This window comes from Amblyomma americanum, chromosome 2 (assembly GCF_052857255.1).
Source record: "Amblyomma americanum isolate KBUSLIRL-KWMA chromosome 2, ASM5285725v1, whole genome shotgun sequence".
Lineage (NCBI taxonomy): Eukaryota > Metazoa > Arthropoda > Arachnida > Ixodida > Ixodidae > Amblyomma > Amblyomma americanum.
This window is the reverse complement of record NC_135498.1, coordinates 120,367,918-120,384,816: the sequence shown is the minus strand read 5'-3', so window position 1 is coordinate 120,384,816 and position 16,899 is coordinate 120,367,918. Positions and strand designations below refer to the sequence as shown.

The following is a 16,899-nucleotide window of genomic DNA, read 5'->3' as shown; positions in this document are numbered from 1 at the left end:
TTTCACTACGGCGTCTCTCATAGCCTGAGTCGCTTTGGGACGTTAAGCCCTCATAACCCATAAACCAAACTAGCCTAGAGTCACTCAGTATACTTAGAAGCGAAAAGCTTCACTACGCTAGTCAACACCGCGCTTCGCGCGAGCCGGCGTATGTCGGAGCACGAGTAACGTCACGCACGGCGCATTTCTTTCTCTCTCGCTCCGTAGTCACTACTGCGCATGCGTCACTAGTAGCACCAATCCACAGGTGTTCCGCCGGTGAGCAGCGCCGCCTTTTTTCAACATCCAACTTTCCATTTTCAGTTCACTCTTTATTCTTTCCCTCCCTCCTTTATCCCTTTCTTTACGCCCCCGTTCGGGTGTCTACCGAGATATGTGAGACGGTTACTGTGCCATTTCCTTTCCTCAAAAAACAAACAAAACAAGTGAGTCGACGGCCTTCATAGAGTGCATTGGCGTTGAGCCCTTTGCAAAGGCCGTTAATTTTCACAAAGGAAAGGCGCACAACCGGCTCCATGGGTCAGTGGTGACCTCAATCTCGCTTTTATGTGCGTGGTGTTGGTGTCCAACTGCAAAAGCCTGATTTGACTGCGTTCCGCACACTGGATAGACAGCGGGCCCTAACTGCTATCCATGGAGGTGGGATGCAGTTAATGGTTGATCGCGAGAGATGGATCACCAAATGAAACCTGCGGCCTAGCTATTGCTGCAGTGCAGCATGCCAGCCACAACGCTGTCAGCGCTAATGCATTCAGGACACATCTTTCTCTCACCATCGCCACATGTATAAAAGCGCGCATGAGGCCTCCTCATATCCAGGGAGCCAGTTATGCGCCCTCGCTTTGCTGAAAGCCATCGCCATCTAGAACGTTGTCAACGCCAACGCCAATGAACACAGTGAACGCCACCATCTTTCGCTTTGTATATCATGGAATAGCTGAGCTAATCCACAGTAATTGTTTTTATTTTTTAAGTAATATTTGTTGCCCGAGAGCATAAATGATGGGTGAAGGTGTGATGAATGATGTACTAGAGGTTAAATGAATGGAAAAAGGTTAGCTGATTTGATGAAGTCCTGTAGAGAACGATGGTACGGTCCTTGCGTCAAGGCAATGTATGAAGCAGGGTTGCGTGGTGAAAGACCCGCTACCATCAGGTGCCGGATCCTTGTAGGCTTGAGAGCTGGGCTGTACCACAGTAAGAGATGAATGTCGGCCTCAATGTCCTCGTGTTTACATGTTCGACACCCTGGGCGAGGAAACAATTCTCGGTACTGAGGCCACATACGAGTGAAGACTGGTGTGAGGGCAACACCGACCCGGATCCTCCTAAGCGCAACCTCCTCTGCACGGGTAAGACCGCGGGGGGGGGGGGGGGTTAACGCACACGGAGGGATGAGAGCACGTGTGCGGCGCCGGAGGATTTCCTTTCTTGATGAAACGAGGGTAAAATTGTCCAAATGAAGGAGCCTAGACAGTGATGAGTTTGTATTCGCAAGGCGGGTCGCTAAATCTGCCTGGCTTTGATAGGTCAGGAGATCCCGTGGGACCCTTTCAATACGTACTGACGGCGGGATGCGTGCAGTGAGCCGGTGGATGTCATGACATATCGTTGGACAGCGGCTAACACGTCGTAGAAACCGGACAACTTGAAGGACGTCAGCGCGGATGGCAACGCGGGCCGCAGGGAGCATAGTTATGTCGGCCACGGAGCAGAGTGCTTCTTGAACTGCCACGAGCTCAGCACAAAAGGACGAAGGGGGTTCCGTAAGCTGAAACCAAGAGGTTTGATTCAGGGCAGGTCTGCACGGGCAGTAGATAGCTGTTTTTGATTTGCAGTCTTGTATGCTTGTGTCTACGTAGACAACAATGGATCCTTCAGGCAGGTAATCATCTTCTTCCTCATATTTCTGGAAAAGCAACGAGGCCGAATGAGCAGATGTTGGCCGGCGATTATCTGTTGGCTTGTTGTCGCTGAGCTGTACAAACTTCCATGGGGGAAGAACTGGCGTTAGCGGCTGCAGAATGGAGTGTGACGTTGTATAAGTCCTCAGGGCATGCGAGGAGTGCGACAGACTGGACTGAAGGCTGCGCGCCTCACGCAGCCTTAAGGTCAGTCTATCACTTATTTGATTTTATTTTTCCCATAAATAATTCATAAGCTTTGTTTAATTCACCAACTGTTTAAGTATTTGCGGCAGATCCCAAGTGTGATACGCAAAGTTCTACAGCACCTTCAGAAAGCTCTAAAAGAATTGTTTCCTACACGATATGTCTCACGTGGTACATTTTTCAGCGTTCCAAAAAGAGACCGCGAAATATGAAAGATACCACGTTACAGGGCGCTTGCGCTGAAGCCTGACTTGTGCACAAACGTGCGAAATTCAGACTTTTGGAGAGACCAATGGATGCCACATCGGCAAGCATAACGGTCCGCTATTGTCGCCGCGTCCTGCAGGTTGGCCTCACTGTCTCCAAGATAACCCTGCGTGGCCCACATTGAGATGTCATCGGCATACAGAGCATGCTGCACACTGGCGACAGCGCGCAAATGGGCCGGTAGGTGCGTCATAACCAAATAGAATAACAGGTAAGAAAGCTACGCGCCCTGTGGTGTACGCCTGACTCCTAAATTAAAAGGACCATGTTCGTTATTCTGGATTCGAATGTAAGATTGTCTGCGGGTGAAAAATAGCCGCATGTATTGAAATTGTTTTTTACGGGGGGAGGGAAATGGCACATATTGGTGGACACCTGAACCGCGCCGTAAGGGAAGAGATAAAGCAGGGAGTGACTGAAGAAAGAGGTGCCGTCGTGAAGGGCTTCGGACTAATTTCGAGCACCTGCGGATGTTTAATGTGCACTGACATCGCACAGCACACGGGCGCCTTAGCGTTTTGCCTCCATAAAGACGCAGCCGGTGCGGTCGGGTTCGAGCCCGGGAACTCCGGATCCGTTGTCGAGCACACTAACCCCTGAGCCACCGCGGTGGGTCGTACATCTAGAATTTGAGACTCCCGGACGTCATTTACTGTAATGTTGAGGGTTTGGAAACACCCGGTTTGCAATTTCCTCCACATGATTTCCTTTTTTCTGCTGGGCTGTTTATCTGCTGCTCGATAGGCCTTACGACGATCAAGCTTATAATACAACCCAAGTAGCACAAAGTGGGCTCCGAATTTGAGCCCCTTGTCGGCCCCAAGTGGGCAGCTCATATGGGCCCTATGTGGGATTTGCAATTCGTTCCTACTTGGGTTGCCCTAAAGGAGCCAGAAGAGAACAAGCTTGGGCAGCCCATTTAGCTTGCGCCTGAAAAACCAGATCTGGCCCAACGTGGGCAGCCCATTTCAATGCCCTGGTGGGGCCCTTGTTGGGCCCGAGTTGGCAGCCCACTTTCAATGCCCTGGTGGGGCCCTTGTTGGGCCCGAGTGGGCAGCTCATTTTCAAAGCCCTGGTGGGGCCCTTGTTGGGCCCGAGTGGGCAGTCGTCCTTGGTTGCCCAGATGAAGCCCAGTCTGGGCACAAGTAGGCTGCCCAATTTGGCCTAGACTTGGCCTATTTGGACTAGATTTGGCCTAGAATTTGGCCCAATTTGGCCTATAAGGGCAACCAAACTGTGCTGCCCTGATGAAGTCCAGTTTGGGCCAAGTGGGCAACTCATTTCAGCTCTGCAAAATACTGGCTGCATACACAGGTAATTAAAAACTGTGAAAAACATGAATGTGCAAAACATGAATTCTCAGCTATGTGGTCAAACCTTGTAATAACATAGAGAAGACTGCAGCAAAAACACAATAAGTGTATCAGGTGCCGACCACCTGTTAGCCGTGACTACCCTGAGAGTGAATAAGATATTAGCGCTGATGAAGCAGGTGACATCCCTCATCGTGGAAGCTCTTCGGCCTCGTCATAGATAGCGCATCATCATCGGTGGTGGTGCAGTGGAACTGTCGAGCATTCGCTAATAAGCCCATGAAGTGAACATCCGCCTTCGCGACGGAAAGTTGAAGGCATGGGCGATCCTACTGCAAGAGCGTAATGCACTCCCACGCCTTTTAGGTTTCTGCGCATACCATTCACCCTCTATCCCTGATCGCCGTTGCACCGCCTCATACGTCAGCTCAGGTAAATCTGCAATTTATATTCACAGTTCAGTTCCGCACACACCGCTCTACATTTCACGGTGATGCAACACACGTCAAGAGGTTGTCGCCCTTCTCGTAAAACCTGCACGCACACCTCTTGTTCGAGTTTCTTTATATAGTCGTCCTGGCTCCGCATCTCCCAATCTGGGATGGGTTCGTTTTCTACGTTCTACCAACTCGGGTATCCCTATACTAGTTGGTGGTGACTTCAACGGCGCACACACTGCGTGGGGTTACCCATCGGATTTCTCAAGGGGTGCACACATGCAAGGGAGCTTTTTGGATAATTTCTTTCAATTTTTAAACCACCCGAATACTTCTACCCGCCCACGAAGTGGCCCATATTCACCTGATTTGACTTGGTGGTTATGCCCCGGTAACCCTCGTTGGGCTGTTGATTCTGATACTTGAGGTAGCGATCACAGCCCTATTTTTATCTCCCTCACGCCTACGCGTCTACGGAAAATACACCGCACTGTACGAATAACATCATGGGACTCTGTACGCGCAGACAATCATTTATCTACATTCAACCCCTCTTCAGCACTGTCTACTCTCTCAGCTGTTCTGCTACTCACACCATTACCACTACAGTAAATGAAGACGATCCAATCCCGGACATATATCTCTTGAATCTGTGGGCTCTTCGTCGCCAGGAGGATCTTTACGCTACTCGTCGCCCCGATGACCCATCGGCTCTTCCTACTCTTCATCGCGCTACCGCACGGGCGCGGCGCTATGCAAAGCGGCTAGGCAGGCAACGCTGGGCTGCATGGTGTGCCCGCCTGTCCTCTACGCAGGGCAATCGACATCTTTGGAGAGTGTTTCACGCCATGGAGCGCCCTTCTCAGATTGCAGATTACACAGAGAGCATTCGCCTCGCGCTAGATGAGGACACAATTGCACAACAAGCGGCCCGTCCATTTTTTTCAAACCATGGCTGCACCACTACGTCTCCACCTGACTTATCGGTTACGGAGCCTTCCGATGGGTTACTTCTGCCCTCACCATGGCAGAGCTGCTGGCCTCCATTGAATGTTTAAAAACTACTACTACTCCTGGGCACGACGGCATACCTAACTCCTGATTCCGTAACTTGGAAGGGAGGGCTTTACAAACCCTACTTGATACTTTTAACGAACTGTGGCTTTCTGGCGTCATGCCGGTAGATTGGAAGCATTCTATTGTGGTTCCAATACCCAAGTCAGGTCAGCCTCCAGTATCTCTCTCGGCCCTTCGTCCAATTTCCCTTACGCCTAACATCTGCAAGCTTTATGAAAACATTCTAGCCGCACGCTTGTCGTGGTGGCTGGAATCCCATGATTGTTACCCAGATTCCCAATTGGTTTCCGCCCACAAATTGAAACGGAGGACGGCCTTTCTACTTTGGCTGCTGACGGGCTTGACCACTCTCCGCAGAGTCACTTTGTACGAACCGTAATCGCTACAGACATAACAAAGGTATATGATAACATCCTTCACTCTGCCATTCTTGCCTCCCTTCAAACTCTTGGTCTCCCTTACCGGTTCCTCCTCTCCATTCACGCCTTTTTAGCAAATCGAACCTTCAGCGTGCGTGTCCACAGAAAGCCATTTGGTAACTTCACTTCAAATAGACCAGTGCCGCAGGGCTCCGTTCTCGCCCCCACATTATTTAATGTGGCTCTAATTCCCATTGTTCGAGCCCTAGAGACCATCCCTTCTATCCGCGTGCTTGCGTATGCCGCAGACATAACCTTGTGGTGGTGTCATCCAGATGCGTCTATTCATCAGTCGGTCCTTCAACATGCGCTGGATGTATTGACATCACGCCTCCCACCTCTGGGTCTAACACTCTCTCCTACTAAATCATGTTTCATTCGAATTGGAAATAAAGCCAGCTTACGGAAAACTCCCCCTTTAAATTTTATGGTACTTAATTCTCTGATTCCTCAGGTAGAAACTGTTCGTATTCTTGGTCTTCTCCTCCATACATCTGGCACTGGCACCCCGTGGCTGACAGCCACCCGTAAATCGGCTCACGCTACTCTAGGTCTGATTCGTCGCATAGCTATGCGCTCTGGTGGCGCACGTGCTCATGTGGCCCGCCAGCTTGTGCGCTCTATCCTTCAGCCACGGATAGTATATCAGGCACAATTCCAACGTCTCACCCGCAGACAGTGGGACTCCCTTGAAGCTATCAATCGTGAGGCTATGTGCGTTATGACATATCTGCCTCGTTTAACACCCATACCTGTGCTACAGGAGTTCGCCAAACTTAATACACTCAGTGAAATCATCAACCAACGGGTGGCAAATAGAGCTCGAAAACAGTCTCTCAAACTTCATCGTTTAAAGACACTTCCACCGTGGTCCTATTTCCAGCGCACTGACAATCGCCCCACTGTTTCCCCGTCAGTATCAGCAGCGTATTGGCCTGAAGGGTGCACATTATACACGGATGCATCACATTCTGCAGAGAGGGGAGTTCCTGCTGTGTATAGTTCATCTCATCCGCATCTCAACTCTCGTGCGACGTATTCTGCGGATACGTGCACTCCTCTGGCATTGGATCTTCAAGCCAATTATAATGTCTTTGCTTCCCTTCCGATCGTTGCAACATTAAATACAGTTCATATTTACACAGAATTCCGTGCCGCCCTTAAATAGCTTAAGGCTGTTCGATGGACGCTCCAGATTTCACAATCAACTCATGTGCTCTGCGCAAAGTATCCATGTCCTGTGCGCATACACTGGATTCGCGGCCATGCCCAGGATCCACATAACATTCAAGCGGATGCTATGACTCATCTTCATACATTAGACGATCCGCCGCCTTCCCCTCTTCCCCCAGATCCGTTCCTGTCCCATGTTACCGATTCCGAAGTTCTGCGCCAGCGAACACGCGCTCTAATTCCTCAGTGTTCGCACCCTCTCCCCCGTAGTCTTACTCGCCAGGAGGAGGTATCAGTGCGCCGGATTCTGGCAGGGGCGGCTCTGACACCACCTGTCCGTCATCGGTGGCGTGCCAAAGATCTTCCAGCACCTGACAGGTGCCCTTACTGTAGCGCTGCACCGGAAATTTGTGATGTGCGGCACTTGTTGTGAACGTGCCCAGCGACGGCTGCTATCAGAAAACGGCTCCTCAGGGAGGTGGGCCTGCTGTGGAACCACGAAAGTGACTACGTGAAGTGGACTATGGACAACCGTTTTATTAGCAACCTCTGCGACTACCTCAACGCAACGGTTCTTCACTTCTTCTTTTAACTTTCAATCCCATGCATTCCTTCCCCGCCTTCCTTTTTTCAACTTATGCCTCATGGCACACTTCTCGAATAAAAAAAGTGTATTTGCATTAACCACAAAAGTAGGCACGAAATTTGTGAAAATCTGTAAAGATGTGGAAGCTGTACAAACCAAATTGAAGAGCACAGTGTTGCTTGCGACTCACAAAATAGACTGTTTTCTGAGAAACCAAAAGAAAATGAAAAAACTACAGCATGCTCTATTCAAAATAATGGCAAATTAATTGCACTACACTTTTTCGCTAAGTATACCGAATAAAACACATTTGACCAGCTATTTGTAGTTCCCCAATTATTGGCACATCTTTGTAATCATGACAATAAATTTCAGCAAACGCTGATAAACAATGAGCAGAAATTAGTGAATAAAATTTGCTGCTCACAAATGTGTACTTTTATGTTATAACCAGTGTATCATACCTTTTATTTCGAACAAGAATATTCTGCTAGAGTCGCATATCATCTATATTATATGTATCTGTTCTACTAAGCCTGTGAAAGAATGTAATTCCAATTTCCTGCAATGGTTTCACTTTACCTAGAGAAAACTACTGTTAGCCTGCTTGCTAATGCATGCTAATCCCAAAAAAATTCATCCCACTGGAAACAGCTTTTGTAAGCTAAAAATGGCCATAAATAAAAATACAGGTACCACTGCTGCTCACTAATTACAGAGCTGAAAGCAGTACTAACCAATTTTTTAGCACATATTCCACATGCTGTATTATACTGCAACTTGAAGATGGTGACCATGGGATCTTTTTTATTGTAAACATCACAAATTTGGATCAGGAGGTGGAAAAACGTTAAATTTATATTCGATATTTTCTCCATTCAATGTATTTTTCGATCTGACAGGCAGCAGCATACCAAAGAGTCCCGCAAGGTTTTTTACTGTTAACAAAAAAAGAACAATGTCCTTAATGGGTCTACTTTTGGTCGCCAATATAATGCAGGATTATATACTACAGTAATTACTAATACAAGGTGAGGCTCAATGAATGTGCCATTCTAGGATCTCAAGCGGCTGCTCATCACGCATCCACAAGACTATTCACCCATACGACATCTTGGAACTAGACAACGTTATAAGTACTTTGCTATTAGCAGTTTCCACAGACCCAATGCCATACTGTGGCAGTGCACTGGCGATCAGTGAGTCTTGAACATTTCGTCTGATGAATAAGTAGTTAGCAGCCCATTCGTACAATGTCAGGATTTCAAGGTGGAACTAAATATGGGAAGGGGTACCTTTCACATCTACATTAGGCAAGCAAGTGACAAGTTGAGTACCGCTGCAGAATTTGCCTGGTTCCAGCATGGCATAGCACGGAAATTTCTAGGAGGTAGTGTAACACTGACAGGGTTTTCATTGATAATGTGGTCTGCCACAGATCAGCTAAATCTACGGTACTTACTCGAATGTAACGTGAGTTTTTTTACCGAAAGTAGAAGGGAAATGTCACCCTCCGCGTTACCATCGAATACTATGTTTAAAAACGCTATGAAGAGCACCAAACACACACTATTAAAATCATTTAGGGTGTCAAACGTGTGCGTTGATCGTACTGGTAATTCGAAATCACGCACTCCAACTCGCCGGTGAACCAGTACACGAACCACAGGTCACAACTACTAGGACAAAGCGGCAACCTCATCTCAAGCGGAAAAAATGACGCCAGTGAGAACAAGCCAACAAGAGTCGACGCCAGCTAGTCACTGGCGCGATGAGAGGGCGTCACCTCTTGACGAATGCTCGCAACCTGTAGCGAGGTTGTGTGGCCTCTGTGACCGCAAAATTAAAAGAGCCATCTCGGAGGCACAGAGCGCTCGCAATCGCCGCCAAGGTGCCAGCAAAGGAGCGAGCGATTCCACCGCCATCTGTCTGTTAATCCTTGGAACTGATGCAAAATCGTGGCCACATGACTAGCAGGCAGCAGGGCATGGAGCAGCGCGCTTTGTTCGCTCTTTCTCGTGTTTGGTGCAAGTGCTTGTAGATGTGCGTTCCGTGCTTCGAGTCTTAGGCCTATCCCTATCAAACGGTCGAGTTGTCTTCAAGCAGAATGGCGTGCTCACGCGCTCAGCATACAGTTAGCTTCAAGCGCAACGCTAATCTGCTTGCTGAGAAAGTGGAAAATTCAGCGGCTGCAAGACGTCTGGACTTCAACGAATCTACGAGCAGGGGATGGAGGAAACATCGCGAGGAATTTTTTAACTGCAACAGCCTGTGAAAAAACTTTTGGGGCACCAAGAAACGCCGCTTCCCGGAGTTGTAGAGGCGCCTTGCAGAGTTCATTAGCGAGAAACGTTCCCGACAACTTGGAGTAAGCATTGAAATGCTTCAGTGCAAAGCACAGGAGCTTGCGCGGGACACGGGTTTTACCCAAAACCACTTTAAGGCATCACGAGGCTGGGCGCAGAAGTTTATGCAAAGGGTCGGGTTCTGCCTTCGACGCACGACTTCTATTTGCCAGAAGCTGACCGAGGACTTCGAACCAAAACTTCGAGAGTTCCAGAGGCACGCCATCGATCTTCGTCGCTCTACCAACATGCCACTTGGCAATGCCAACCAGACCACCGTGTATCTGGACATGCCTATGTCCAGAACAGTGCACAAGTCTGGTGAGCATGAAGTTCGCCTTAGAAGCACAGGCAACGAAAAAAATCGGATTACCGTTATGCTGGCATGATTGGCTGACGGCCGTAAGCTCCCACCATTCATTATTTTTCGTTGGAAGACGATTCCGAAGGAAACTTTCCCGAAAGACGTTATCGTGCGCTTTCACGAAAAAGGTTGGATGGACTCGAATCTTGTCATAGATTGGATTCAAAGCATGTGGGACCGAAGGCCAGGCGCATTGCTGCATCTGAAAGCAATATTGGTTCTGGACTCTTTCCGAGGTCACCTGACAACCGGCGTCAAAAAAAAACCTGCAGCGTGACCGAACGCATCTCGTTGTTATGCCGTGGCGCATGACCTCCATTCTCCAGCCTCTGTACGTTTGCATGAACAAGCCCTTCAAGGATCGCTTGCGACATTTATACTGGGCGTGGATTGAAAGCGGATCAACAACAAAACTTGCCGGTAGCAAAGCTATTACCGGGCCCAATTTCTTGATCATGATGCGAAGGAATGCGCTAAAAGCGGCACAAGAAGAGAACACAACACGCACACACACGTGTGTGTGCTGTGTTCTCTTCTTGTGCCGCTTTTACACACACGTGTGTGTGTGTGTGTGTTGTGTTCTCTTGTGCCGCTTTTAGCGCATTCCTTCGCATAACACCTGCAGGTAGGCTGAAATGCCCAACCGCGTCTGCCGTTGCCCACTGGGTTTCAGCAGCCTGGTACGGGCTGCCTCATGATTTGGAATACCGAGCATTTAAGAAATGCTCAATTTCAAATGCTCTAGACAGAAGCGAGGACAACCTTCTGTGGGAGGCAGCTAGTGACAAAGAAGATTCAAGCTGTGATCATGACAGTGACGGTGACAACTGCCGTGAGGATGAGGGTGTGAGGAATGCCTGCTTGGCTTGTATTTCAATAAAGTCGTCTTTGACCCTCAGAACTGTGCGATATCGGTTCCTCGCGTCGCATTCGGGTTCTTTCGGTTTTTCTGTCGCACACCCGAAGTCTACCCTCACGTTACAATCATAGTTTTTTTTCCCTTTTCACACCCGAAAAGTCGACCCTCGCGTTACATTTGAGTAAATACGGTAGAATGCTGCTTTGTCCAATGGTTTACTCCTAATCAGGTTCATTATTGTCATCACGCTAAGAGGAACCTTTGTTTTTCACACGACATCTGACAGGCTTACCTCTAGCAGAATAGGAAGGAGGAAACAACTGAAACGTTATAAGAAACTTTCAAAGCCAATAAATAGAGGTAGCTGTACCAATACATGGCCTGATCCTAAAACTGGCCCAGCTAGAAGAAGGCTGGGCAAATGCTAGACAATATTAGGTAACAAATGTCAGTGTCAAAATTCTTGTGTGTGACTCTCTCAACTGCTGTTTGCATTTTGCAGGTTTTTTGCCAATTTAATTTTCTGGCCTGTAACTTAAGGGCGTCCATTTAGAATCGAAGGTGGCCTAGATGTGAGTAACGGTGCATATTAAAGAGCCCAAACTTTGCTAAAAAGTCGCAAAAGGGGGTTGAGAAAGCGGGAATCAAATATGTGCATTATTTAGTGGAAATGCCACTGAGCGTGCTTGTCACGCACAAGTCCTCGAGAGCAAGCTGGTAACTTGCAAGACATTTCCGAAAATTTGCGCTCTTGCGCCGCAACCCACGTGACCAGGCGTTCGCCCGAAACTGCGCGCATTGCATTGGCTAGCGCAAATGACGTCATGGTGCAGAGTGCTATCACTGGTTCGCGAGCAATACAGAGAAAAAGGACAAGTGCTTGCCCGCCCCGAAGGTGACTGCAGCACCTCCCCCTTTGTATTCCCTCCTGTCTGTAGCTGTGGCGGCTGGTGTACGAGTTGAGAGGTAAATCATAGAGGCAGTTTTTAATTGCCAATATATCTGCTTTACATTAGCTACACAGAAAATTTTTGCAGGAGGCTGATAGGCAATTCAATATCTACCAGTTTCATCAGCTTTTTTTACTCTCATTGCCCCCCCCCCCCTTTCAGTGCCTTTTTAAGGCTCGAACAACAATGCGACAATTTGTGGTTTGGTTTCGTTCACATGATAACCATTTCCTAATAAGGAAACCAGCTTGTAAATGCAACAGATCATTAAGCTATGATAATTAGGATTTAGTGTTTTAAAGCAATTCTCAAGAAAAACAGACTAAAAATTAAAATCGAGTAATAATCGAATTGATACAGGCTAAGCGGCGACCGCGATGCAAACTGTGTGCGGCCACGTGCGGCTAAAGGTAATCAAGAGACCTTACGTGCGGCTGCTGTTGACATCAGCAGCGGTGCCGCGTTGTGGCTCCGGAAGTTGCGTCCCCCTTCTGCCTCCTGCGCTTCCACTCTAAAAACTCGCAGACCATTCGGCTTGACTAGTCTCGCTATGCGCTCAGAGCAAGAGCGGCTCCCACTCTGCCAGATCCTAACCGGATCGAGGGAGCGACCAGGCGAAGACACCATTGCTGAAGTCCATAACTTAACTTTTTTCTAAAGTTCTGTGACTAGGGAAGAAAAAAACTGAAAAAGAATGTTCTGAGTTTCTCGAAAGCTCATCTCTTTTCTTCCCTGCATATCCCAACACCCTACAAGGGCATCGCTGCCAGTCCAGTAGTGGCTCTACCCTTTTCCTCGCCATCTGCTCAATAGCAGACTGTAGTGCCTTGAGGTGGCCACAAGCACCTTTGTCTTGACTTCGTCAGCCAGCTAGTCGGCACTGCACCGACTGAATCCATTTCTTTCGTGAACGCTACCACGCAGAAAAGGTACTGCGGCTTTGGCCTCTTCCTTTTTCTGAAACGCAATTATGAAAGGTAAAGCCACAAATATGTATAGCAAGCTAATGCTTGAATCATTCCACACTGCTTTTGTCGACACTCGTAAAAATTTTACACCCGTCAGGCGTATTCACACTCGCTAAAAAATTTACGTTTCCGACAGGAATACTACGGTCCAGCATGACTATTCGCCTTAAAAATACCAGTTATGGGGGCTTAACGTCCCAAAGCGACTCAGGCTATGAGGGACGCCGTAGTGAAGGGTTCCGGAAATTTCGACCACGTGGGGTTCTTTAACATGCACTGACATCGCACAGTACTCGGGCCTCTAGAATATCGGCTCCATCGAAATTGAGCCGCGACGGCCGGGATCGAACCCACGTCTTTCGGGTCAGCAGCGGAGCGCCATAACCAATGAGCCACCGCGGCGGGTTTCTCAGTAAGAAAAACGCAGAAGCCATACTGCCAATATGAAAACATTCCTTGCATTACTAGCAAACCATGGAAGACGCCTAAGTAGCCGCTTAACATTTTAAGTGGACCCCACAGCGATCCTGGACCAACGTCGTGAATGTCGTTCCAAAGACTTCCAACTGCTCAGACGTCAGTTATCGTTGCTGTCGACAAATCTAGAAAACGGCCAATCGCTTGAAGCAAAACGCGGCACTACGGTTGAAATATACCGCGTTGTCAGAGCCCGCGGTTGACAGCAAGGCGGTGGTCACATGTTAGGATTGTCAGCATGCAAACAACGCTAGTCATAAAGCACCTGAGAAGTCCAAGAGAGATTTATGTATAACTACAAATTGCACACAAGCTGATAGTTTAACCACGTGAGCCAGGCACCCGAGCGCAGCGGTGCGGCTCCATTGCAGCCTTTGCATACATACATATGCGTGTTGTCCAATTTCCATGAGTAGGATCCAAAGTGGCTACTGAAAACCAGCGCTAGTACTGACAAAAATTGACTTACCTATCTTGGAGAGCAGTCTTCGACAAAACGGATGATAAATCTGACAAAGCTGGTGCTTCACGCTGGACTGCACGCACAGCACGCACCTATACAAGCTCCAACACGGGCACGGCGAGCACACGGGGAAGAAATTTCAAATACGAGCTGTGTTTTTACGTGTCACTGCGCTTGGTAGTCCGGGCCGGAAGTTCCTGTTTGGTTCCTTACCGCTGGACACTGAAGACCAAACGGTTGTCAGCACAATTCCTTGAGCATGTACAGTTTTTCACCAGTGTTTTAATTTATCGGCATAAAGCGACGCAAAATGTTCTGTACGAATTTCTCAGCTAGGTATTTATCCCCGTCATTATTCGGATTATATTCTACCACGGAATGACATTGCGCTTCGGTCTTCCAACCTTGTAGATGTAGATAGGTGATATGTTTGCTTTTTTTAAAACAGAGCAGTCGCTGGCCCCACCATGACTACACTGTACCATGAACATTCTCTGAAATCATTTTTAATGCTTTCTTTCTTAATCTGGATAACCATTCTCATGAAACACTATAATGATATTAGTTATTTGCTGGCGTCTAAGATTTTTAGACCTGGTAGTGGTGGCTTATCAAAGCAACACCAAATAGAATGAAATAATGTGGCTGGCTACGGCATTGAGTGCAGACTCCAAATTTTGGCTGCATATTTTCTTCTTGTTAGTGATGCGCAAGACATTTTAGCGATGTAGTAAATCACAACAACGAAGGCGTGTTTACACCGCAATCTTTTCATTCCTAGCATCACCAGTACTGAACTTGGACGATGTACACTTTTTTTCACCACTCCGCGGTTAAAACCGAAACATATGAATGGCTAAGGCCAAATGGTGATCAGTGTATCGTAATTTGCTTTACGCATCATTTAAAAGAATAAAACACGCAATTAAAAGCTATCTATCTATTATCACCATCAGCCTGACTACACCTACTGCAAAGGCCTCTCCCGTGCCTCTCCAATTAACCCGGTCCTTTTGCGGCTGCGCCCACCCTATTCTTGCAAATTTCTTAACCTCATCCGTCCACCTAACCTTCTGCCGCCCCCTGTTACGCTTACGTTCTCTTGGAATCCAGTCCGTTACCCTTAAAGACCAGCGGTTATCTTCCCTGCGCAATACATGCCCTGCCCAAGCCCATTTCTTCCTCTCGAAGTCGACTAGGATATCATTAACCTGCGTTTGTTCCCTCGCCTACTCTGCCGCTTCCGGTCTCATAACGTTAGACCTATCATTTTTGCATATTTGGAACAAAGATAACCAGCAGAAGGACGCAGACAGACACACAACACGACGCTGGGTCGGCCCTTGCGCCTCTCTCTGTGCGATTTTTTTATCTTGCCTTTAATAAACGCTCGCTATATATTCCTTTAAACACACAAGCTACTGCCTATAGTGTACTACCATGGTCAGGGAAAGAGCGAGAAATAGACCAGTGATACGAAAACTGCTTTTTTCATGAAAGGAAAGCGCAGTATCTGTCTCAATTCTACGTGGACACTTCAACCGTGATGAAAGGGAAGAGAGGAAGGTGGGAGTGAGAGAGCCGCCGTAGTGGAGGGCTCTGGAATAATTTCGACCACCTGCGGACGTTCATCATGCACTGAAGCCGTTTTGTGTTTCGCCTTCATCGAAACTCAACCGCCGCGGTCGGGCTGGATGGAACCTGGGTACTCTGGTCAGTAGCCCACAGCGTCAGCCACCGCGGCGGTGCAAGTATAGACCCAGACCGGCGGTGCAAGAACACCAGACCCTATAGTGATACTGATCTTGCTGGCATCGACATTCAAAGCGTCTCAATAGAATATATGTTCAGTCATATCTATCTAAGTATATTTTTTTTCATATATCTGCGTGCTCAGAAGGTACCTTAGTTCCAATCAAACAATAAGTACTGACTTTCAAATCGTGATCTCTTGCTATAGGTTCGCGACCGTGGAGCCGAGCACAACCTACGGTAGTCGGCTGCATATATGCATAAAAAGGCGACACCATGCCCCTAAGAGTTCGCGCCTAAGGCCATGTTGCAGATATTGCAAGTTGCACAAAAGTGACCACAAAGTGTATTCGGTCTTTTGAAAGAAGAATAAAAGACAGTGAATTAGCTGTATATAGCCAACCATTCTTATGCTATAAATGTTCAACAATATATGACAGTCGAGGTTCAGTGCATGCATTCGTAGGATGAACGAATATTGTGCACAAAACTGCATTAACGTGGGAGAAACCCAGATAATCACAAAACACAGACCTGTGTGTAAACTCTCGTCTTGTTGTTTTGAGTTAAAAAATTTCGTAACAGTCGAGGTGGAAATGCAAAAAATATTTTCGTGTGTATGTTAATTGTCTGTACACATTAATCTTGAGAAGACGTTCAGTAATCACCAAGCGCCGTGTAGAAAAGCGAGAATAGACGGTTTCCAGCGTCCAAATACCGACTGTCCATCCACATTTAAGGATCTTCCGACCTCATGTCGGGGATGGGCCAATGAAATTCAAGTTGTCCAAGTTGGCAGCAGCAACATAGATATATTGTGACGCATCAAAGGAGACAGGCAGCCGTTCCCCAAAACGCTCCCCCTTTAATCACCTCGTCTTCGTCGGCTTGCTTCGCTCCTGCATGTCGATCCTCTTTCTCTCCTTTGCGGCTCCTTTACGAAAATTCAGGGCGAGCTTAAGTGCGCGAGGCGAAAGCCATTCTGCGCCCACTTTGTCTAATTATTGACTAATTGCTAATTAATGAGTGCTTGTTGGGCAGCACGGCTACAAATTCAGAAACCCTAAGGGGGACGTTAACGATCGTTTCTTTTAATATTTTTCATTTGTTGTTTTTATTTTTAATTCTTTTAACTTTTTTATTTCTTGGTTTTTGTTCAAGTTCTTTGTTTATGTGTATTTTTAACTTTTATTTTTAATCAGTTACTAATTAATACCTAGTTAAGAATTAGGCTGATCACTAATTGATGGCTAATTTCTAACCGCCCATTACTTAGTAATTGCAAAGGAGTATGAATTATAGCAATTATGCTATTGATAACGTCATAGTGTGACAGAA

At 47.4% G+C, this 16,899-nt stretch overlaps 1 long non-coding RNA gene across 1 annotated transcript in view; it reads left to right on the top strand.

Annotated features, from left to right (window-relative positions):
- Nucleotides 1-2,453: 2,453 nt before the first annotated feature.
- Nucleotides 2,454-16,899, top strand: part of LOC144119029 (uncharacterized) — a 128,069-nt gene continuing 113,623 nt past the window's right edge. Inside the window, exon 1 of the long non-coding RNA XR_013312236.1 lies at nt 2,454-2,589. This is a non-coding gene — a long non-coding RNA (uncharacterized LOC144119029). The remainder of the gene's footprint in view (nt 2,590-16,899) is intronic.